General features: G+C 42.7%; 1 protein-coding gene across 5 annotated transcripts in view; it reads right to left on the bottom strand.

Annotated features, from left to right (window-relative positions):
- Positions 1-18735, bottom strand: part of CYFIP2 (cytoplasmic FMR1 interacting protein 2) — a 127104-nt gene extending 108369 nt beyond the window's left edge. For 2 of the 5 annotated variants that reach the window (XM_009450053.5, XM_009450055.5), the window contains exon 1: positions 18609-18735. The gene's annotated coding sequence lies outside the window, so the exon portion shown is untranslated. Of the gene's footprint in view, positions 1-15234; positions 15509-18331 lie in introns of those variants that run through there. The other 3 variants (XM_016954117.4, XM_016954118.4, XM_063811616.1) reach the window with 2 other exon arrangements.
- Between the last annotated feature and the right edge of the window lie 7148 nt (positions 18736-25883).

The raw sequence follows: 25883 nt of genomic DNA, 5'->3' as shown, positions 1-25883 counted from the left end.
AGGTTTTTAGGCTAATTAAACTGGGATTAAAATAACTCAATTCCTGCAAATCAACCTTCTTTGCAAAGATGGAGGAGCCACTGTCTTCCTTGACCTGGGTATGTTTTGTGAGCCACATCAAACAAATCAGCCCTAAATGGATATTTCTGTGTCTTAGACCCTGGCACAGCGCAGCTGCTTTGATAGTATGTTTGGCAGGATTAGAAGCTGAAGAGAATCTGAACAGCACAGTTACCCAACTAGAGCTAATTCCTATTTTAAGAACTCAGCACCCAGCAAACAGAATACTCATTTTTCCCCCCAAACATATGTGAAACACTGCTTAAAAACTAATCATGATTTAGGCTATAAATCAGGTTCCCCCAAGTTTCTTCAAAAATGATGGCCTACAAGTCACATTCACTTATTATTAAATATAATTCAAGGAAATTAGAAATCAATAATGCAAATTGTAGCAATAAAATCCCATACCTTTGAAAATTGATCAAACATACTTCAAGGTCATTCATAACTAAAGAGGAATTCAAATAGAAATGATAAGATCTTTAGAAATGAAAGATGGAAAGCACTAATACATGTCTTCAACACATTTAGCTGAAAGAAAAGTGGAACTAAATGAAGTTAATGTTACACTCAAAAACCTTAAGAGAACAAAAATCAGCCCAGAGAAATGAGAACAGAGGGACTGAGAGTTACAAAGGCAGACATAAAGCAAAAAGCAAAGCAAAATAAAACGTAACAGTAGAGGTGAACAAAAACACTAAAAGCTGAGTTTCAGAAAAATATTATTAATAATAATAAAGCCAACCCTAAACACACATGATTAAGAGGGACACAAAGAGAAGGGCCACTGTGCTTGTCTGAGAATCCCTTCCTGACCACCTTCGATCCCAGGGAGTTGTGAGATCCTGGGGCTGGGATTTCTGCTGTGAATGTCAGTGAGTTTGCTTTGCTTGTTAGGAAATACAGTGTCTAACATTAGGGGGGAAAAGGACCATCAACACAAGAATTTGATCCAGGGGCTGCAAAGGACTAAAACAACTGCAGAATATACCTAAGGTCCTGCTGCCCCGAGACTAATACCTGCCTTAGGCCCAAGGTTGGGAGGGCAGATTGGGGCTGAGCCTTCACTGGCTGCTGTGCAGTTAACTAGATTCACATTTCACTGAGTTCTCAAACACACCTTCCCATCACGTACCATGACAACAGCAAATGCTGCATCCAGTGAGGGCTCACTGAGCCCAGAGGTAACTTCCCCATCTGCCCTCTGCAGAAGGCTGGTCTCCTACGGTGGTTTCAGGTCCTCTCCACACCTAAGCTTCTTCCTCTTCTCTCCCCCACAATTCTAAGTGTGGCATTCAGTTCTACAGCAAAACCACTTCACTGATCCATTGAAAGAAAAGAAAAAAAAAAGACTGTCTTCCTTCTTACACTATTACTAAGTCCATTTTACAGGAGGGAGTAATGATTTTACTGGGCATAATGATCTTCAACCTCCAAAGCCCTAGTAATTCTCTTCATTAATTCCAATTATAATAATAGTGAAACATTTCTTTAGCCCTTACTCTGTGTCAGACACTATGCGAAGTACTTGACTATTTCAATCTTGCATCCACCCTATAAAGATAGGTACTATGATTATTCCCAGTCTATAGATGAACAAACAGAACCTCGGCATTTAATTTCATAGGATCAAGTGCTGGCAAGTGGTGGAGGGAGGGCTGACCCAGGTTTGTCCAGCTCCATAGTCTGAAGTCAGCTTCATTACTACATACTTCCTTCCAAGGGCTCACGCTCACATTTTGAGATTACACTTGATAAGTGGAGGTTTATTTCATACCAACCTCTACGCTAGGTGTTTTCAAACACTCTGTGTTAATGGTTCTTGGCCCTGCTTGTGCCAAAAAATCATGTGCACAGCTTCTTAATAACACAATGCCTGGGTTCCAACCAGGGGACCAGGAAGACTGCATTTGAAAGGTGTCCTATCTCATTTTCAATAAGGAAAATCCAGATGAAACTTACAAGGAGATACACCATTTCTCACTGATTAGATCGACTCAAATCCAAAAGTTTGACTACACATGCTGTTGGCAAGACTATGGAGAAACAGGATCTCCCAAACACTGTTAGTAGGGATGGCAAAATGACACAACTCCCGTGGGAGGAAATCTGGCAATATCTAACAAACTTCCATAAGCATTTTACCCTTTGACCAGCAATCCCACTTCTAGGAATCTGTCCCAAAGATGCATTGACAAAAATACGCAAAGATATATGCACAAGGCCATCCACAGCAGGACTACTTGTGATAGCAAAAACTGAAAACAGCAAACATCCATTGATATAGTTAGGATACTTGCCCTCACTCAAATCTCATGTTGAATTCTAATCCCCAGTGTTGGAGGTGGGGCCTGGTGGGAGGTGTTTGGATCATTGGGGCAGGTCCCTCATGAACGGCTTGGGCCATCCCCTTGGTGATGAGTGAGTTCTGAGTTCACAGGAGATCTGGTCATTTTAAAAGTGTGTGGCACCTCCCTCCCCCACACTGCCCACTCTCTTGCTCCTGCTTTCACCATATGGTATAACTGTTACCCCTCTGCCTTCTGCCATGATTGAAAGCTTTCTGCGGCCTCCCCAGAAGCTGAGCAGATGCTGGCATCATGCTTCCTGTACAGCCTGTGGAACTGTGAGGTCAATTAAACCTCTTTTCTTTATAAATTACCCAGTCTCAGATATTTCTTTATAGCAGTGCAAGAACGGCCTAATACATCCATTAACAGAGGACTGTCTGGATAAACTACGGTGCCACTGTACAGGGAAATATGAAGCAGCAGGAAAATGGAATGAGGACCCTCTCTATACGCAACTACGGGTGATCTCCAGGACATGGTATGGAGAGCACGTGCTCATTTACCCGGGAGAGGGGGCTGCAGATGTCTACACACACATCTTCTACTTAAAAAACAAACAATGGAAAGGCAAGCCATATGCTTTTAAAAATCAGTTACCTATGGAAAACAGGAAAAGAAGGGAAAACAGTTAAGAGATAGGGGCTAGAATCCTTTGAATATGCCTTATTTTGTAGATTTGACTTTGAAAACATCAAAACATTTTACATACTTAAAAATAAAATCTAAATTTATAAAAAGTGGCCCCTAAATCGAAAAGTAAAATGAAACAAATGAATGTATATATATATGTTGTACTATTAGAGTAACTCCACAGAAAGGGACTATTATTCCAAGTGATTTTAAAATTGAGTGATGTGCTGGAAGAGCCCTGATGGATCACAAAGACATCTAATAAAAGCTTGGTTTTTATTACCTTGTTACTCGTAGATGAGCCTGTGAACCAACCTTTCTGTTGAGAATTGGTAAATAAAAGCAAACATTTAACCTGTCTTTCTTAAACTATACCACTAGATAACCGAACTATAGAAGAGATGGATGTTTCTTTCCATAAAAGTATTTTTTTCCTTTTTAACAGAAAAATGATAATATCCTTGTTTTCCAACCTCTACAAACAAATGGATCTAGGCACGGATCATCATCAGCTGTTAACATCCCTAAATGAAAGACAATCAGATATTATGTGCTTAATGATGGAAAAACACACCAAGAATGCTGGATCCAAAACAAAACACCTGAATCTAATTAGCCTTTGATGCCAACTCACAGGAAATATAAGAGGGCAGAAAAACATGCTATACCCCAGTGATGTAATCAGCAAAATGCAATCTATGACAAATTCTGCTGGACAAATGACTCAGGACCTCTAACAAATAAATTGCAAAGATAGAAAAGAGAGATGGGAGGAAAGTCTATAGATTTTGAAGAGACTGAACACACTATCACGTGTGGACCTTATTTGGATCCTATTTCAAACAAACCACCATACAAATAAAATTATAACTTTATGAGAAAATTAGAAAATTAGTACTGACTGGATATTTGATAATATGAAGGAAATATTGTATTTAGGTTTGATAATATCAAGGTTATGTTTTAAAAGAACCTATATCTTCCAGAAAGATCTACTAAAATATAGATAAAAGGACACAGGGTTTTGCTTCTAAATAATACTAGATGGGGGAAGAGTGAATAGAAATGAAACAAATTCAGCAGTGAGTTAGTAACTATAGATTGTGTGTGACACATACATAGAAATTACTGTATTTTTCCATCCAATTTTATATATGTTTCAAATTTTTCATAAAATCCCCCTAGATCAGTTTATAAGCTCCCAGCTCTTATCCAACTTCCCTTTTTTTCTCCTGTAACTAGGTTTCTTCTGGGCTACACAAACTTAAAAAATACTCATTTACAGACGGGTGTGGTGGCTCACGCCTGTAATCCCAGCACTTTGGGAGGCTGAGACGGGTGGATCACCTGAGGTCAGGAGTTCGAGACCAGCCTGACCAGCCTGGTCAATTTTTCTTTAGTAGAAATCCCATTTCTACTAAAAATACAAAAAAAAAAAAAAAATTAGCCAGGCGTGGTGGTGGGTGCCTGTAATCCCAGCTACTGAGGCAGGAAAATCACTTGAACCCAGGAGGCAGAGGTTGCAGTGAGCCAAGATCATGCCATTGCACTCCAGCCTGGGCAACAAGGGCAAAACTTCATCACACACACACACACACACAAAAATACTCATTTACCAGAATAACCATTAAGTTTTCCTCTGTAGCATAATAGTACCCCTGAACATCCCTTGAAGAGAATCAATAAGTAAGTGAACAACCTACAAAGCAAATAAATTAGGAGTCTGTTTATGTTAATGCTATCTTTCTTCTCCCCTGGCAAATACAACTTCTATAGTGGATTTCTATGAGCATTGGTAGATCATTCAGTGCCTAAGGGAGAAGGAAATCCGACATTTTTAGCTCAAGTGCTGGTAGGCACTGCCAAATCCACATAAATCAGAAAGGAAAAATATTCTGGAAATTTGAACAGAGGTATAAATGAAAATAAGAACGTACTTCTTTCCTGCCCAAGTGTCCTGCCTGTTACGCAATCTTCCAAGTGAGAATGATTCTTTATATTCGGTCTACGAACATGTGACCATTTCATCATTTTGAAAAAGAAATTAATAAAATATTTAAAAGTTAACAGTGTTCTGGGAGCATCATTTACCAAACACAGCTGCAACTTCTCAGTGGGGGGCATTCATGACGGGTTTAAATGCAGTGTCTTCATAACAAACTCAGTCGGTGGCCTGGTTTCACCAAAAGTAATAATAACATTGGGCACACAAGCAATTTGCTTCTGAGAAGGGGGGCTTTAGGTGCCCCCCCAGGCAGACATGACTGACAGACCCCAAGCAAGAGGGGGGTGGGTCCCATAAATGCAGGGTGACTGCCAGGAGAACATGGCTTTGGAAATGCAGGTTCTGACATTCACAGCTTAAACCCTGCTTCTCTGTAAGCAAAATACATGCATTGTCATTATCTGTTTGATTTTTCTGGAAAGAAATGAAATATTAAGACTTTTTACTGAAGTGAAATATTAGGCTAGTGTAGTGGGTAAGCTTGAGTTCTGGGTTTCAATCTGTCATCTGCCACTTATGAGCTATATAAACAATAGCATGTTCCTTAACCTCTCCAAGCCTCAGTTTCCTTACCTTGTAAGGGTGACATTTTACAATAGTGCCTGTCCTCAATGTTTATTTTGATTATATAACTACAGCATGTAGAATACTTAACACAGTAGCCAGCAAAGATATGTCAAAAGACAAAATTACAATAAATTTATATAATTAATTGTCCTTAATTTGTGATTTATGAATTGAAGCACCTCCTTTCTATACAATAGAATGAAAGCTCCCATTGGGCAATAGCAAAACCGTGGGTTTTGTAAGGTGGGAAAAAGGAAACACAACAATAGAAAAATAAATGATTAGTTAACATCAAGTTACTTCAGGTTACTTTTTTGTAAGGATTAAGGCAGAGAGGATTTGCTTATTATGCTGACTCAGGTAGAGAGTGGCATTTAGCATGAGTGACTCCATTTTGATTTGGTCTGGTTTTTAGGGGCCTAGTACAGGAGCTTAGTCTTAAACAATGGCCTCCCATACTTTCGTTTAACATTCGCTAGTCTGTGGCCTGTTTTCAATAGAGAGGATGAATTAAATACTGCAACAATTCTCCTACCAAAAAAAGGAAGGTTTATTATTATTACCCTAATATCTCAGTTCTATAGATCTTTCACATTGATTTTCTCAATCACAACTATCCTGCAAATTCAATTCAGCAGGTATAATTTTTGCTGTGTTTCTGAGGACACTGTGTTATGGAGAAGTAAACACTTTTATTCAAGGTCACATGGTCAGCTAGTGGCAGAGGTAGGGTAGAAACAGGATACCTTGACTCCCAATTCTATGCCTTTTCTTCTAGACCACACCTGGTTTTGTACCTTTTTGAAAGGTGCCAAACATATTTTTTTCCCAATTTGGCTGCTTTTTCCTTCCTCAAGAAGAACACAACTCTGCCAAGCTAGAAAGATTAGGTAATTGTCACCTTTGTGTTTCATGAACATCAAGAGGCCAGGAAATATTTTCCATGTCCGTATGGCGCTCCAGCCAGAGGCTATATAAGTATACGTACACACACACAAACATACTGCACACACATATACATATATATACACATATGTATACATATATTAGTACAAAGAAAATATTATATAGATATATAAGTATAAAAATAAATAAAAGGGAGATTTAGGTTGTTCCTATTAAAAAATTTACAGTCATTTGCCTCATAATGATGTTTCAGTCAACAGTGGATCATATATACGATGGTGTTCCCATAAGATTATAATATCATATTTTTACTGTACCTTTTCTATGTTTAGATACACAAATACTTCCCACTGTGTTGCAATTGCCTACAGTATTCAGTACAAGAACACGCCGTACAGGTTTGTAGCCCAGGAGCAATAGGCTATATACCATATAGCCTAGGTGTGTAGTAGGCTATGCCATCCAGGTTTGTGTAAATGCACTCTATGATGTTTTCTTGACCCCAGAATAAAACCCAAATACTGCTACTTCTTCCTACCATGCCAGGGCAGACATTGCTAATTGGTAATGACTCTATTTTCCACTAAGTCCACAGACAGCTTCAGAATCCTCATGAAATACTGAGCTCCAGGAAGCCACCAGCAATCAATCTGAGTTTGCCCATGAAATAAAACATAACATGCCCTCTCTGGAGTATAACCATGCATGTGAAAGCTCCTCAAGGTCAGGGACCATTTTCTTACCTATCACTGAAAATGCAGAGACCTTAGCAGAGTGCTGCAAACAGATTAGGCACTGGGGAAGTACTGAATGAAAGAATTCATGAACACACCTCAATCTCCTGACAACATAGGAGAGAGGAGACGACCTGAAGTTGGCCATGTCCTTACTTCTAGTTTTTCCATTCCTTCTCCTTCACTATTAATAACACAGAAAAGGCCGGACTTGGTGGCTACACAGATAAGGCCAGACTCGGTGGCTCACGCCTGTAACCCCAACACTTTGGGAGGCCAGGATGGGCGGATCTCCTGAGGTCAGGAGTTCGAGACCAGCCTGGCCAACATGGTGAAACCTCATCCCTAATAAAAATACAAAAATTAGCTGGGCATAGTGGTGCACACCTGTAGTCCCAGCTACTCGGGAGGGTGAGGCAGAATTGCTTGAACCTGGGAGGTGGAGGTTACAGTGAGCTGAGATCGAGCCACTGTACTCCAGCCTGGGTGATGAAGCGAGACTCTGTCACAAAAAAAAAAGAAAAAAAAAAAGAAAAAAAACCCACACAGATAATTTAAATCAGTATAGAATACATAGTCATATCCATAAACTGCCAGGATAATTCTTACTTAATATTTTTTTCTAGGGATTCTCTTTTTTGCCACTTTTCATTTTAGAAGGAAGTTTTATATCACAATCACAGAGAGAAAACTAATATTATATGCCATAAACAGAGGAGCCATAAAAAACATAGTAATGAACATAAACACAGGTCTGGGTATTATCTGAAAATCATCCCATGTCCACCACTGATATCCATATGAGAGGCATTTTAGTGTGGAGGTGAACTGGATAGCTTGAGTTAGAATCTTACCTCTGCCAATACCTAGTTGTGTGACCTTGAGTAGGTGACATAACCTTTCTGAGCCTCACTTTCCTCATTTTGGTATAAGGGATAATGATAGTTCCTATCTCTTAGGCTTTGAAAACTAAATGAGTTAGTCCATGTAAATGGCTTGGCTGGTAGAAAGCGCTCGATAAAAGTTAGTGCCTCAGCAAAACTGAATCCAGAAACATATAAAAAAGATTATGCATCATGAACAAGTGAGATTTATCCCAGGAATGTTAAGACTGGATTAACATTAACATCAGAATATCAATTAATGTAATAAGCTATACCAATAAAGGTCAGAAACCATATCATCTCAGTACACACAGAAAAAGCATTTGACAAAATCTCAACGCCTTCATGATAAAAACACTCAAAAAACTAGGATTAGAGAATATCCTCAACTTGACAATAAGTGGCCACAAAAAACTCTTAGCTAATATCAGACTTAATGCTTTCTCACCAAGATCAAGAACAAGACAAATAAGTCTGCTCTTAGCATTTCTATTCAACATTGTACTGGCAGTTCTAGCCAAGGTAATTATGCAAGAAAATTAAATAAAAGACATCTAGATTAGAAAGGAAAAAGTAAAACTATTCCTATTTGCAGATAACATAGTCTTGTATATAGAAAATCCGAGAAAAATCCACTAAAAACTATTGAAAGTCATAAACAAGTTCAGCAAGTTTGTAGGATACAATATCAGCATACAAAAATCAGTAGTATCTCTATATACCAGCAATGCACAATATGAAAATAAAATGGAGAAAACAATTCTATTTATAGTAGCATCAAAAATAATACAATACTTACAAATAAACTTAACAAAATAAGTGCAAAACATACACTCTGAAAGCAATAAAACCTTGTTGAAAAAATTAAAGAAGACCTAAATAAATAAAAAGATATCCCATGTCCATAGGCTGGAAGGCTTAATATTGTTAACACGGCAATACTGCCCAAACTAACCTACAGATTCAACATAATCTCTATGAAAATCTCATCTGGCTTCTTTGCAGAAATTGACAAGCTGATCCTAAAATTCATATGGAAATTCAAGGGACTCACTCAGGATAATCAAGACAATCTTGGGGGTGGGAGGAACTGAACAAAAATGGAAGACTCACACTTCCTGATTTCAAAACATACTCAAAGTTACAGTAATCAAAATTGTGTGGTGTTACCATGAAGACAATGAACAATGATAAATTAATGGAATTGAACTGAGAATCCAGAAATAAATCCTCACATTTATGGTCAATTGACAAGAGATGTAGAAAGAATATTCTTTTCAACAAATGATTCTGGGACAACTGGATACTCACATGCAAAATTTGTTTTATGGTGTGAGGTATAAATAATGTAATATATAATAAATTAACTCAAAATGGATCAAAGATCTATGTAAGAGCTAAAACTATAAAACTCATAAGAGTACATCTTTGTGACCTTGAATTACATAATAACAACAAAAACACAAGCAACAAAATAAAAAATAAACTAAACATCAAAATAAAAAAATTTGTGCTTCAAAGGACACCATCAAGAAAGTAAGTCCACAGAATAGAAGAAAATATTTGCAAATCATGTATATGCTAAGTATATAAAATATGTAAATAATTCTTGGCTGGGCACAGTGGCTTATGCCTGTAATCCTAGTACTTTGGGAGGTTGATGGGAGAATCGCTTAAGCCAGGAGTTCAAGACCAGCCTGGGCAACAGAGTGATACCCTGTTTCTACAAAAAAATTTTTTTAAATAAAAATAAATTTAAAAAATGAATTCTTAAAACTCATTAATAAAGAGAACCTGATTTTAAAAATAGGCAAGGAACAGATTTTTCTCCAAAGATATACACATAGCCAATAAGCACACAGAAAGATTAATATCCTTAGTTATTAGGGAAATGCAAATCGATACCACTTCACACCCACTAGGATGGCTATAATGAAAAGGACAGACAATAACAAGTGTTGACAAGGATGTGGAGAAACTGGGAATACCGTTGCTAATGGGAATGTAAGATGGTGCCGTAACTTTGGAAAATCGATTGGTATTTCCTCAAATTTTTAAACACACAGTTACCATTTGACCCAGCAATTCTACTCCTAGGCATAAACCCAAGAGACATGAAAATACAGGTCCACACAAAGACTTGTACATGGATGTTCATGGCACCATTATTTGTAATAGCTAAAAAGCAGAACTAACATATGCATCAACTGATAAATAAAAAATTGTATAGCCACATGGAGTATTTTTCAGCCATAAAAAGTAATTAAGTACTGATATTGATACAACATGAATAAACTTTGACAATATTATGCTAAGTGAAAGAAGCGAATCATTAAAGACCCCGTATTGTATTGTTCCATTTATTAAACATGCCCAGAATAGGCAAATCTATGGTTGCCAAGGAGTGGGGTTGGGGGAAATAGGTGGTGCTGCTAAAGGCCATGAGGTTTCTTTCTGGGGTGCTAAAATGCTCTAAAACTGACTATGATTATGGGTTGTACAACTCTGTGAATATATTAAAAACCACTGAACGGTTTTTTTTTTTTTTTTTTTTACACAGAGTTTCACTCTTGTTCCCCAGGCTGGAGTGCAATGGCATGATCTCACTCACTGCAACCTCTGCCGGGTTCAAACGATTCTCCTGCCTCAGCCTCCCGAGTAGCTGGAATTACAGGCACCTGCCACCATGCCTGGCTAATTTTTGTATTTTCAGTAGAGACAGGGTTTTGCCATGTTGGCCAGGCTGGTCTCAAACTCCTGACCTCAGGTGATCCACCCACCTTGACCTCCCAAAGTGCTGGGGTTACAGACATGAGCCACCGTGCCTGCCCTGAACGGTATTTTTTAAATGAGTGAATTGTACAGTATGCAAACTATATTTCAATAAAGCTGCTACCAAAAGTTAGTATTTTTATAACTACTTTTTGGGAAACTTTGAGTGTAACATAAGCAGAAGGGGTACAAAGAGAGCTGGGGGTGGAGTAGGAGCTTGGGGAGTTTGGGGACTGTAAATGATGCCCCTATAAGCAGAGGCTGCGGAGAGCAAAAACCAAAGGGGATAGCAGGGGAGGAAAAGAGTAATAGATACAACCATACCACCCCACAGAGCAGCCCCCTAAACTGCAGGGGTGAACTAGACCATACAGGGCAGGCCCAGCTAGTTTGTTTGTTCCCTCCCCCTGCCCCTGCCTGTTTTGGTTTCTCTGCCATCTGTCAGGTCCTGGGGCTGCCCCACCCTGGAGTAAAGACTCCTCAGATAATATTAACTGAGGAGTAATAATATTACTGCCTGTGAGGTGGGTGGGGTGATAGGTTCTGAGGTTTAGAATGAGAACAAGAAGAGAGCCTAGCTCTCTTTCTACTGATGAGGAAACCAAGCCTCAGAAAAGAGAAGGGACTTGTGCAAGGTCACTGGGCTAGTTAGGGGTGGAGCTAGGGTTAACACTGCACTTCCTGAGAAGACAAGGGACTGCAATAGAATAACTCATATGACACAGAGCTTTAAAAGAAAAGGACAGGGCCAGGCACAGTGGCTCGTGCCTGTAATCCCAGCACTTTGGGAGGCCGAGGCAGGTGGATCACCTGAGATCAGGAGTTCGAGACCAGCCTGACCAACATGGTGAAACCCCATTTCCACTAAAATTAAAAAATTACCCAGGTGTCATGGCACACGCCTGTAATCCCAGCTACTCCAGAGGCTGAGGCAGGAGAATTGCTTGAACCTGGGAGGCAGAGGTTGCAGTGAGCTGAGATCGCGCCACTGCACTCCACCTTGGGGAACAAGAGTGAAACTCCATCTCAAAATAGATAAATAGATAAATAAAAAGACAAGTATTGCAACAAAAATTCTGCAGCGAAATGAAAAGCCCTCTAAGAAAGGAAATATAATCAAACGACTTTACTTGGCTGTCTGTGATCATCATTTATATATATTAATAATGTAGACACTTTAAACCTGATTTAGGTTAAAATAGAGCTCTTCCTATCTTGAGAGACGGGGGCAGGGGAGGGAGGGAGATGGTGTAAGAAAGTGAAATCTCCATCCATCACAGCAGGAAGTAAATAGACAACATGCAGAATAGATAAATCAAGAAACAGCAGTGTAAGCATATCATTTAGAGATCTGGAGGCAGCTACTAGAAGAAACAGTGAGTTAAAAGTGGCAGCCTCTAGGGGAGGGTGGGTGCTGGATGGTTGTTTTTCATGATAAGGCTTTCAATACTATTTGATATTTTAAAACATTTGTATATATCGTCTTGATCAAAATTTAATAATTTGCTTTAGAAGACAACCGCCCAAAGTCTCCTTGTTAGCAGTTCAGACACCTGGCCGGTACCCAGCACTGACTGGCAAGGTGGTCTTTGTTGTTTCAGTCCCTTGCTCCTGTCTTCCGGGACCAGAGGCCCTATCACCTACAGCTTCTCTCCACACAGGGGACCTGCAGTCAGAGCCGAGAAATCAAGTCAGCCTCGACTTGGGCCACTGGAGAAGGCCTATCCTCCTCGTTGTTTATGAGTAGACAGAGAAAAAGATCTTGGTGGGGGCTAAAGGACTTGCCCCTTCGTTTGCCATTTTGCCCAGCTGCTTCCTGTGTTGTTAGGGTTGAGGCGGCCTTTGTGGTGACACCAAACCAGGCAGCTACCAGCAGCTCAGGGGAACGGCCTCATGCTCTCAGGAGGGGAAGTCATGCCACCAAGGTGGCTTGCTGATTTGCTCCTCCTGGGGCCCTGGGGCTGTCATATGAGGAACACCAACATGACGCGTATGTGGGGAGAGGAGCTGCCTCTCAGATGCACCTGCTAAAACTCACAAGGGAAGCCATGCATCTGCTACGGAAACAAAGAGGAGGGCTTCAGGTCTGGCCACCAGATCGGAGCACGTGGAACTCAGCTCCATCGATGTGAAACCACAACTCGAACATGGCTCAGTATGAAGACAAAGGCCCCCAAATCACATTTTCACTCACTCTAAAAGGGCAAATTTCTCTGTCTGTAAAATGTGGAGGTTAGCCTTGGTTCTCTCTCAACCATGATGTCCAAACCTGCCTTGTGAAGGTTATTGCAGGTAACTTGTGCTAATAATAGCTTAAGCACTGAGGTTTGCAAACAAGGTACATTTTATTGTATGTGAGGCGAGGGTTCAAGATCTCTGTGTGATATTATTGCTTGCATGTTCATCTCTTCCCTTGAGTGGCAGGAATGGAGCAGAGTTGGGGGGTTGGCTGTGGGGGCTGATGTGTTCAGCATGTCAACATTGTCCATTTTGTGTACTAAAAAAACCACAACAGCAACCAGTTAAGAATCACTGGAATTGGGCCTCTCTCAGGACCCTCCCAACTCTAAAGCAAATGACCATGACTACAGTTGAGACATTCCATCCAAAGGGCTTCCTTAAAGACATGTGTTAAGGATCATGCAGACCATTCTCTGTGGCCAAGGTATACAGGGCATAATAAACCTGTCCAAGGATAGTCTTCCTTTGTGCCTTTGCTCAAACTGTCTCCACTCCCTTATGGACTGTCTTCTTCCCTTCTCAAATCCTACCGATCTATCATGGCCCACATCAAGACATGCCTTTTCCACAAAGGTCTGACCAGCCAAGCCCCATAATGACCTTTATTTCTCTCACTCCCTTAGCACTCACAGTCTAGAGTCCACAGTTTTTAACTGCACGACAAACTGCTTTATATTTCACTAATTCTTTGGATTGCTAAGAACGCCAAGGATAGTCATCTTATCTGAGTTTGACCCATAGCAACCAGCACAGAGATAGGCACACACCAGGAATTACTTGCTTAATTAATACTTCATGAATGATTTGTTGAATGCATGAGCCAATGACCAAAATTCTTAACTTCTGGTTTAAAAAAATTAACAAGAAAGTTAAAATATCATGCTTCTCTAAGGTCCCATATCCAAGGCTGCCTTGTCAATATAAGAATCTGAGGAGAGTTCTTTAGAAAATCCTTCTGTCGTATAGTTTCCACTTCAAACCCTAAGAAGCAGGTCCTCGTTTCTCTTTCCCATATGGAAGTATAACAGACTTGGAGATAGGGGGCTGACCTCTAGTTCTGAATTCTTATCTTGCCATTCATATCTTGCCAAAACAAATCTTAAAGCATCATATTTTAAAAGCACAAATCAAAAATAGTTCTCGGATATTCCTTAAGAGTTACTGCATGTCTTCTCTGAGGGTCAGCCCTGCAAATTCTCTTTGATCTCAGCCAGGCCTTCAGTGAAGTTAGACAATTCTCTCATTCTTCCCCAGTTGATTTCTTATTCCACCCACAGAGGCAACTGTTCCAAACCCTGAAGTCTCCTGAAGTTTCCTAACCAGTCCATCACCTTTATTTCCTGCAGAGGACCTCACCTCCTGCCTTACTTAGAAAACAGAGAACATGGACAGACTAAACACACCTCTGTTTTACCTAGAGATTAAAGCCTAAGAAGCATTGCTCTACAATGACCAAATAATGACGCAAACAGAATCAAAAGGTCTACTGATGAAGTCATCACTGGGTCTTTCTCAGGCATCTCGCCAGAAGGTCCTATTTACTTCCCTCTCTCACTGCCTGTATCTGAGTTGCCCAAAGTCTATCAAAATGCCACGCAACCAGAATGATCCCTGCAAGAAATTCTGCCTGAACTCAAGCTCTGCCTTCTCAAAACAATTTCTTTCAAGAATTTGCACCCTCTGTTGCCAGGGCCCAAGTATGGCTTAAATGGCTATTTTTTGAGGTACATCACACACAGCCCTTAGCATAATGCCCATGGCTAGAAAGCCAATATCTAAGCTCTTTGCATCCTGGGAGGCGTCCCATACCCACTGACTGAATTCTGAAGTGTCTTTGTACAGACAAGGCCATCCAGGGGCCTTGACAGAATCTGTGAATCACAAAGTGCCTTTAAGCTTCCCATTGGCTCAACAGTACAGAGAGGCCACAGATCCATCTTCTTAAAGTGACACACAATATATAATTAATAAATTGTTTCTTAAGGAATGGAGGGCATTTACCCAAAAGAGTCACACATTCAGGAGGCTCCTTCTCTATTTCCACGGTTTTTTTTTCTCAGACTGGGATTTACAGACATTACCTCATCCGCAGGCTTTCATGATGACAGGCAGGTAACAGTTGGGCAGGCTGCCTTCCATTGCTCAATTTTGAACGTCAGAGAGGTCGTGGCTGGTTTAAGGGCACACAGCAAGTCAGGGATCCTGTGTCCCATGCTCACTGTGCTGCTCTGTCTGCCCTGGAAGCAAAGCATGCCCTCAACATTTTTGGATGGTTGCAAAATGCTGAATTCTCACAGAGGAAGAGGCCCTTCCTTAACTCTACGTGTTGAAATGTGAGAATGGCCCTGGGCTTCTGCTTGGCTTGTTCCCTCCCACTTCTCCCTGCCTACTCAGGTTCCACCCACCTCTCTTGTGCTACTTAAGAGCACTTCCCACCTGAAGCCTTTCACTCTTAACTTTCCCTTCCTTCCGCCGGTAAACTTGGGGCTGGGTTTACTGGTCACAGAGACCAACTTCCCTCAAAAAAGCAAAATTCAGGAAAGCTCTGGAGGGAGAGGGGCTGGTAATAGCCAAGGGTTGATTACATACATGAGCCAAATTCCTAATGATTATGTAATTAATACATTATAACAATAAATACATAAATATGCTAGTACTTACTATGTGCTAAGCATTCTGCTTGGCACTTTCATGCACCCCTCAGGTAGTAAGAGCATCCAAAGATATTCTAGTTCCTCCCCTGCCTCCATTCACTGCCAAGAAGGCAGCAGCCTGCCCCCCTTCTCCCACCATCTCACTACTGATGCAGGGGCCATCCCCTGGACCCTAGGCATGGCTTTGCTCCTCAGAATGACAGGACCAAAAGCCTTTCATAAAGACTCCAGTGAGGTGACTGATGTCTGGCTTTGTCAATTACAAGTGAATAATTAATACTTGCCAGTAAAGAAATAGACTCATTGTTACGGTGGCCACATGGAGGCTACAAAAGGCCATTTTGTGACGCTCTTGGTGGACCCCTGGGGCCAACAGTGGTCCAAAGAAGCTGCGTTGAGAGTGTAGTCCAATCCTTAAACGTAGGGACTGGGACCCGTACTGTTTTCCAGGAGCGCTTTTCCCATTAATTAGCTTGTAGCCTGTTCATCATCTCATTCAGCTTTCTGGTTGATGACAGCAGCAGAGGCCACTGAACATCAGAGAGGGCATGATTTATCAGAGGGGTCATGTAGTGTTCTCCCAGGGCCTTTTACCGGTTTTTGAATTCATGTCTACGTCCTTCTCTGGGCCAGCATCTGATTTGAGTAAAACTCTCCAACCCCACTGGGTTGTACATCCGACTCTTGGCCTAATGCCTAAAGCAAGTTTTTCCTTTTTCATTTTCCAGCAGGGACTGAACAAGGCAGCCTTGGGTGCCTACAGAACCGGTCAGAACTGGCCAGGAAATATAATAAAGAAGCTTAGTGAGCAGAGAGCTAATGCCCCCAGCCAGAGGCTCAGTGCGCACAACTAGCTAGAGGCACTGACTTTGTAAGCAACAACACTATCTTCTTGAGGTCTAATAACTGCCTTGGCAAAGGGCAGCCAATGCCAACGAGGAACCCTGTGTACACAAGTTTCTCATCCCGAAAGTGGACACTGGGTGCTCAAAAAATGCCTTCTGGTGACAGTAACACCTGACCAGTCAAACAAACATGCACGCATGCACATGCATGCATACACACTCTTAACAGCATTCCTGCCTGCAGGGCCAAAGCTGCCCTTGCCAAATACAGAGCTGACAGCTGCTAGATATTGTCATTTCAGGGACCCATTCCCAAAAGAACTACCCAGCTCCCCACCTCCACTTCCAGCTCACTGTTTGAAATTCTACCATTAGTGATAGCAAATATTTCTACAGTGTTTCCCATTAAAGCTTTGTTTCCCATTAAAATGCCTCCATCCTCTGTTTCTTTTCCGGTCAAATGACTTGTAAAGCACCTGCTCTGCATCAAATGGGAACTTCTTTTGTATTTAGCTCTTCAAGATAAACACAATCATTGGCTCCTTTCTTGAAAACCATTTCTGACACTGGAGACTGGGGGAAGGGCAGGGCACTGTATGGAAGTGGAGGTGGGAGGCCACCAGGAGGGCCACAGAGAGAGGGTCTAATGGTGGAGAAAGCAACCATCAAGGCCTTCACAGGCCTGCCCAAAGATATGGACCTGATTTTTGCCCTCTAAGATCTCAGGGACCCAGGTTGCTGGCACAGCCTGTATCCAAGAGTAAGGTGAGACCCACTGCCCTAACTGGGACACAGACAGGAGGCAGGAAATGGGAACAAAGGAACCGACACTCTCCTGATTTGCCCCTCCTGCCAGCAGGCCTGCCTCCGTCTCCCTGCCCATGCTGAGGGCACAGGCACCCAGGAACTAGCAGAAAAAGATCCTTGTCCCATTCTTGGCCTAGCTGGAAGGACAGCTGATGGCTCATCAGCCCTGGTGAGTGTTTCCACTGTGCTGGGGAAAGTAGGCAAGCAAAGGTCAAAATCAGATTCCATGCACTGGGGAGGCACCGGGGCTGTCAGTGTCCTTTCCAGCTGGGTTCTGGATATAGAGGGCCATACTTCTGTGGAACATGCTACCTGCCCCCATCCCCAAGCAGAGAGCACCTCCTCCTCTTCTTTTGCACATAGGTGGGCTGTTCTTTGGGGTGAGGGGTAGGGCTGTCCTGAAAAGTAGACGCCACAACAGACAGGCAAGCATCTTCCTGGTTCTTCAGAGCTCAAGAAAAAAACAACCTTTTCCCCCAGGAGTCAGCCCACTCATCCCCTTCCCCCACTTCCACCGTGCCCGCAGCCAGCTTGGTGAGCGATGCTAGTGTAGGCCAGAAAGCTTCCAAGCGGGTCAGACCTGCTCCTCTCTTATCAAAGCCCTCCGCCCCCAAACATCGACGCTGCGCCCCTCGCCCCACCCATCACACGTTCTGTGTGCCCGAGGCGGCTGCCAGGCGGGCCCAGGCGGCTCTCGCTGGCCCTGGGGGAGGTGACGGTGGTCACGGCGGCAGAGGCAGGGGCCAGCGCTCTGCAGTCCCTGGACCCGAGGATGTCGCCGCTGCCGGGCTCGCGGCCGCTGCAGGTGTCTCCGGTCCCTGAGATTAGCACCGCCTCCTCCCGGGCTGGCGGCTCCGGCCCAGGCCGCGCACCTGCTGCTGCGGCTCCCCCGCCGCCGCGCCGGAGCTCCGCGATGTGCCCGCGCCTCCCGGGCAGACGGTCCGTGCCGCGGGACGCACGGTGGGTCCGAGGGGGAAAGGGGCCGCGTGGGGCCTGAGGCCGGGCCTCGCGCTAGCCCGGGCACAGCGCCGAGCGCCCCCCGCGGGCCGGGAGAGGGGGCGGCCCTTCGCGCATCCTCACGGCCTCATCCCCGTCCCCGGCAGCATCCTAGTCCCCGTGCCCGGCCCGAGGCCTGCGAGGGCCGCTTACCTGGCTCTGCGGCGGGTCCAGGGGAGGGGCCCGAGGCTACCGCAGGGCCCCGCGCCGGGGCGCAGGATGCTCTGCCCCGCTCCGCTGCGCCGCGCTCGGCCCCGCCCCGGCCCCGCTGCTCCGCCCGCCGCGGCTCCGCCCCCACCCAGCGCCCGCCCCTTCGCCGCAGCGGCTGTCACACAAAGGGCAGGAAATGGCTGCGGCGAGGGGCTCTCCACGCTCCCCGCTGTACCGCCGGCGCACCCAGGACCTGCCTCTCGGTTTCGGAGGACCGCTCAGCACCCAGGCTTCCTGCCCTGGGGGCGGGAAAGGGAGGGAAGGCTTCTTCCACGGCCTCCATCACCGGGAACCACACCTGCAGCAACCCGAGGACGAGAGCTTCGGCCGCGTTCGGATCTTATTGGCCCCACATGATTTCCAAGTGCTCTTTTATCAACCCAGTCTTTATTGATTACCTATCCTGTTCCAAGTACCGTGCCAGGACTTGGGTGTGCACTGGTGTACAAAAGACAGGGTCCCTGCCCCCTTGGAGTTTTATCACCTGCCAGGAGAAACAGGTGTAAATTAACCTAGCAAACGTCCAGTTACAGCCCAAAGTGCTCTGAGGAGAAGGAGCAGGGTGAAGTGACAGAAGATTCAACTGGGGCTAGGGGAAGGGGCCTTCCACCAATTGAGCTTGGTCGCTGATAGGGCTCCTTCGCTTAAGAATAACTTTTTCCGCTCCCTTCCAGTTCCCTGGAGAAGAGTCCCTGAAGCTGCCACCTCTTTTACAGGGGCCTGCCTCAACTTCATTCTGGAAGAATTGCCTAACGGACAAATAGGTGACAGGAAGCACTGAGAGGACAGGTACCTTTCTCTTCAAGGCTTATCTGCCGTGTCGGGCTCTTTAAAGAAGCAATTATCTGCCCAGCGGTGGCTCACACCTGTAATACCAAAACTTTGGGAGGCCGAGGAGAGAGGATTGCTTGAGCTCAGGAATTGGAGACCATCCTGGGCAACTCAACGAAACTTCATCTCTACTAAAAATTAAAAAAAAAAAAATAGATGGGTGTGGTGGCATCCACCTTTGGTCCCAGCTACTCAGGAGGCTGAGGTGGGAGGATTGCTTGAGCCTGGGAGATTGAGGCTACAGTGAGCTATGATCCTGCCGCCTCACTCCAGACTGGGTGACAGAGTGAGACTCTGTCTCAAAAAAAAAAAAAAGAATGAAAGAGAGAGACGGGGGGAGAGAGAGAGAGAGAAAGGAAGAAAGAAAAAGAGAGAAAGAAGAGAAGGAAAGAAAGAAGAGAAAGAAAGAGAGAAAAGAAAAAGAGAAAGAAACAATTCTCATTGAAATCCAGCCTGGTAGGCCTTCAGACCAGGCTGAAGTCAGGCTGCACCAAATTCTAACCCTGAGACACCTGAGCAGGTCACTTCACCACTCTGCTCCACAGAGGTCACCGTATCTGCAACACAGGGAATAACAGTTGCCCTTTATACCTTACAGGGTAAATAATTTGAAAACATTTGAGACATTGTGGAGTGTATGTAGATATAAGGAATGGTTTCCTAAGGCCCACAAATTTATACTTAATCACTCAGCTGTTCCTAATAAGGGCAATTTGTGGAGGAGCCCCATTATTCAAGCTCCAGCAAAGGACTTGTGGAAGCCTTTGCTTGCCTTTACTGATCTCACCTTATTTCCCACGTGCTCAGAATCCATAATTCCTTGTGGTTTGATCTTAAATCGCTAATTCCAATTCAAATTGCTATTTCGGAAAAAAATGACTTTTATATATATATATACACATACATTTCTTCCCTGGTTCAGTGTGAAAAGCTGTGGGGGTGTTTGTGGAGGATGGGTTTAAAAACAGAACCGAGGTTTCCTTTTTAAAAAATGTTTCATTTTCCACCGTGATCCTTGGGATTTCAAGTTCAGCGATTACAAATACTTAACAATGAGAATCCCAATAAATCAGATTTTCATTCTAAGGGGCATATTATTGCAGATGGTATAGTTTTTTGGAAGACGTATTTCTCCCTGTTGTTCCTTCCCTGTCTTTTCACCTTCAGGAACAAGTTGCCTAAAAACAGAAAAGACTATTACATATATATTTGGTTAGATCTTAGGCAAAAATAACTCCGACCTCTGAGTTCTATTTGTGTATAAAGGAGAGCAGTATGGTCTTTTGAAGCCACTGTGTTGGAAATCCAGAGGCTTGCCTTTTGGTTCTAGTTTTGCAACTAACAGAAGAATGATCTTAGGCAAGGAGCCTCACCCCTGTTTCCTCACCTGTTAAGTGAAGTAAGTTGGATGCTCTCCAACTTCCCTCTGAATGTGGAAAATTACATGAGTTAAAGGGCACGTCCCTCCCAGGCTTAAGGCACTTCCCTAGCTCCCCACTGCCCCCCGATGAAGCCCAAACTCTCTCCAGTGGCCGGAGAGGGTCTTTAAGAGCTGGCAGCTATCTCTCCATGTGAACAAGCTTGCTGTGCTTCAGCTAAAAGGAACAGCTTTTAGTTCCTCAAACTTGCTGTGTTCTCTGTTGTGCTTGACATTCGTACAGGCAAGGCTTCTTCAATGTCAGTTTCTGTCCCCCCATTCCCTCCCTCCACATTCCACACTTTTTCCCAGTTTACCTGATGAGGTTCTGTTCATCTTCCTGGTATTCCTCTAGATGTCGCTTCCTCCAAGATTCCTACATGTCTGGGTTAGCTTGAGATTAGTTGTCTATGTGTCCTTAGCTGCCTGGGCTCCCTCTATCACCCCATGTATTAGTCTGCATTATAATTGTCAACACACTTGCCTGTATTCCACCATGAGACCATAAAATCTAAGGGAGCAGGGATATGTCTGTCTTGCTTTCCCATTGCATCCTTGGAGCCTGGTACTTAACAGGAGTTCAGTAAAAATGGATGGAATGAACACCCATAGGTGACATTTTTAAACTTTGCCACTGAAATGTATAGCTGTCTGTCTACTGCCTTCAGATTTCCTTCACATCCAACCCCAAGCTGTGCATCAGCAATGAAATGGTAGAGGATATCAATAAGAATTGCTTTGGTACTTGCAAAGCTGTGGCCCACGTGTTGTCCATGTGGCAATATTACCTTGTGTTTTAGAAAAGCTTCAAGTTATAATCCCAGCACTTTGGGAGGCCGAGGCAGGTGGATTGCCTGAGGTCAGGAGTTGGAGACCAGCCTGGCCAACATAGTGAAACCCAGTTTCTACTAAAAATACAAAAAATTAGCTGGGCATGGTGGCGAGCGCCTGTAATCCCAGCTACTCGGGAGGGTGAGGCAGAATTGCTTGAACCCGGGAGGTGGAAGTTGTAGTGAGCCGAGATCACACCATTGCACTCTAGCCTGGGCAACAAGAGCGAAACTCCATCTCAAAAAAAAATTATATATATATGTATATATATATGTGTATATGTATATATATATACGTATATATATATACACGTATATATATATATATACGTATATATATACACGTATATATATACACATATATATATATATATATATTAAAACTATCAGGAGACCCTGATTTATAGACACCAGTAACGAAGTATCTGGAATGGGCATGAAGGGAAAACATAAATAATGATAATAATAATAATGGCTAACATTTACCAAGTACATAACCTCATTTAATTTTTCGTAATTTTTCTATAAGGAAAATACAATCATTTTTCCCATTTTTATAATTGAGGCAATTAAGGTTTAATAATTTGCCCAAGGTAGTGAAGTCAAACCCATGCTTTTTACCACAATCTCATACAGCCTCACTTTCCCTCTTCCAAGCTAAGTCCATGTATTTACTAATATGCTACCTTATTCTAAAAACATATTAAATGTAAGTTACAGGAATACATTATGTTAAAAAATTAAAAATCAGCAAGAAATTTTTTAAAAAGAAGGAAAAGAGTAGAAAGATGAGATGGAGAATCAAATGTACATAAGACCAAAATGTAAACAAAACAACAAAAATCAATCACAGCTCTACCTGCTATGAGCTTGCTAACACATTTGGTTCTAAGTATTTATGTGGGTGGCAGGAAAAGATAAACTTGATGGTCAGTTACAGAATTTACATTGGCCATTCTGTAGATAGAACCTGACCACTTGCTCAAAATTGCCTCATTTTATAGGCAAGAGAATTGCTTGAGCCCAGGAGGTGGAGGTTGCAGTGAGCAAAGATGGTGCGGCTGCATTCCAGCCTGGGCAACAGAGCAAAACGCTGTATCAAAACAAAGCAAAACAAAACAAAACAAAAAAGTATATCCCTTAGATTCTTGTGAAGGTTATATGAAATGATAATGTAACACACTAAGCAGAGTCTGGTACATAATAAATCCTCAAAAATGGGATTATTATTATGATTTTCTTTTTGAGACAGAGTCTCACTCTGTCACCCAGGCTGGAGTGCAGTGGCATGATCTTGGCTCACTGCAACCTCCGCCTCCCAGGTTCAAGTGATTCTCCTGCCTCAGCCTCCCGAGTAGCTGGGATTATGGGCATGTGCCCCCACACCTGGCTAATTTTTGTATTTTTAGTAAAGATGTAGTTTCACCACGTTAGCCAGGCTGGTCTCGAACTCCTGATCTCAGGTGATCCTCCCGTCTCGGCCTCCCAAAGTGCTAGGATTACAGGTGTGTGCCACCACGCCTGGCCTGTGGCCATCTCTTGTTGCTATTGTGGTGAGCTCAAGTGTTGCCAGTATCCACTTCAAGTGCTGTGTGATGCTAATCATCTCTGAGTGAGCAATTCATCTCTCTGGTTATTGGATATCAGAGTAAAATGTGATATCTCCTGGTTCTCATGATGAAACATTTTTCATCATGTTTAGTGTAATACAGCAAACCTTGAATAACACCATGGAACCCACATGAAGTGACACTAGTGATGCTGAAAGTGTTCCCAAAAAGCAGAGAAAAGTCATGACATTACAAGAAAAAAGCTGAATTGCTTGATATGTACCATAGATTGAGGTCTGCCGCTGCAGTTGTCCATCATTTTAAGATGAATGAATTTAGCATAAGGACCACTGTAAAAAGAAAGAAAGAAAGAGAAAGAGAGAAAGAAGGAAAGAAAATTCATGAAGCTGTAGCTGCAGCTCCCAGCAGGTATGAAAACCTTGCACTTTTTGTTAAATACCATTTTAGCTCATATTGAAAATGCAGGTTTTAGGTGGGTGCGTTGCTGTAAAGATTGCTATAAGAAAGACGTACCCATAGACTCTAATATAAGTCAGGAAAAAGTGAAGTCATTATATGACAATTTAAAGCAAAAGAAAGGTGAAGGATCTAAAGCTGAAGAATTTAATGCCAGCAAAGATGGTCTGATAATTTTAGAAAGAGGTTTGGCTTAAAAAATGTCAAGATAACAGGAGAAGCAGCTTCTGCTGACCAAGAGATAGCAGACAAGTTATCAGATGCCATTAACAAAATCATGGAGGAGAAAGGATAACTAATTGCCTGAACAGGTTTTTAATTTGGATGAAAGTACCCTATTCTGGGGGAAAATAAAAAGCCACAAAGAACATTGCTTAGTAAGGAAAAGAAGCGAGCACCAGGATCTAAGACAGGAAAGGATAGGCTAACTCTGCTGTTTTGTGCAATGCAGTTAGGATTATCATCAGGACTGCCCTTACCCATAAAGTTGAAAACCCCCAAGCCTTGAAGGAAAATGTTAAACACCAGCTGCCAGTCTTTTGGTTGTACAACAAGAAGGCCTGGACAACGAGAACTCTTTCTGGATTAGTTCCATTGATGTTTTGTCCCTGAAGTCGGGAAGTACCTTGCCACTAAGGGTCTGCCTTTCAAGGTTCTTTTGATATTGAAGGATGCCCCTCGGTTATCTAGAACCCCATGAGTTCAACACTGAAGGCATCAAAGTGGTCTACTTGCCCCCAGACACATCTCTAATCCAGCCTCTAGATAAGGGGTTCATAAGGACCTTTAATGCCCATTATATATGGTACTCTTTGGAAAAGATTGTCAATGCTATGAAAGAGAACCCTGATAGAACATCAAGAAAGTCTGGAAGGATTACACTGTTGAAGATGCCACATTGTTACAGGAAAAGCTATTAAAGTCATCAATCTCAAAACAACAAGTTTCTGCTGGAGAAAACTGTGTTCAGATGTTGTGCATAACTTCACAGGATTTACAGCAGAGCCAATCAAGAAAATCATGAAAGAGATTGAGCATATGGCAAAAAGGTGGGTGAGGGGTGTGTGTGAAGCGTCTCAACATATGGATCTTGGAGGAATCAAGAGCTAATAGATGCCACTCCAGAGGGATTAACAGAAGATGACAACTTGATGGAGATGAGTGCTACTGAACCAGCGCCAGACAATGAGGAAGAAGATGTAGAAGAAGCAATATCAGAACACAAATTGATGTTAGACAATCTGGCAAAGGGTTTTGGTTACTCAAGATGACTTTTGACTTCTTTTATGACATGACCCTTCTATGATGTGGGCACTGAAACTGAGGCAAATAGTGAAAGAAGGATTTGTATTATACAGAAATATTTTTAGAGAAATGAGAAGGCAAAAATTCAGACAGAAATTACGATGTATTTCTGTAAAGTTACATTGAGTGTACCTGCCTCTCCTGCCTCCGCTTCCACCTCCTCTACCTCTTCTGCTTCTATTAGCCTTGAGATAGCAAGACCAACTCTCCTTTTCCTCCTTCTCCTCAACCTTTTCAATGTGAAGATGATGAGGATGAAGACCTTTATGATGATCCACCTCCATTTAATGAATACTAAATATATTTTCTCTTCTATTTGATATTCTAAATAACATTTTCTTTTCTGTAGCTATTTTGTTTGTTATAAGAATACAGTATATAATAAATATAAGACATGCAAAATTGTGTTAATCAACAGTTTGCATTATCAGTAAGGCGTACAGTCAACAGTAGGCTATTAGCAGTTAAGTTTTTGGAGCATTAAAAAATTATATGTGGATTTTCGACAGTGCAAGGGGTTGAGATCACTAACTTCCATGTTGTTCAAGGTCAACTGTGCTTGACTCCTTCAGTTGTCTCTCATGTGATTGTGGCCAGCACTTGGTTTGGGCCTCAAGGGTCCTAGACGTAACATGAAAATAATGCAGGGGAAGAAGTTGGAATAAGATGCATTTTTATGCCTGCTAATTTCTCCACCTGAAATGTCCTTCTAGACCCTCTCCTTTTTGGGAACTCTTATTTACCCTTCAATGCACATCTCAAACTTCACTTCCCCTGTGAGGCCCTTCCTGATCCCTTAGATGTGTTT

This window comes from Pan troglodytes, chromosome 4, assembly GCF_028858775.2.
Source record: "Pan troglodytes isolate AG18354 chromosome 4, NHGRI_mPanTro3-v2.0_pri, whole genome shotgun sequence".
Classification (NCBI taxonomy): Eukaryota; Metazoa; Chordata; class Mammalia; order Primates; family Hominidae; genus Pan; species Pan troglodytes.
This window is presented reverse-complemented; position numbering and strand designations above follow the sequence as displayed.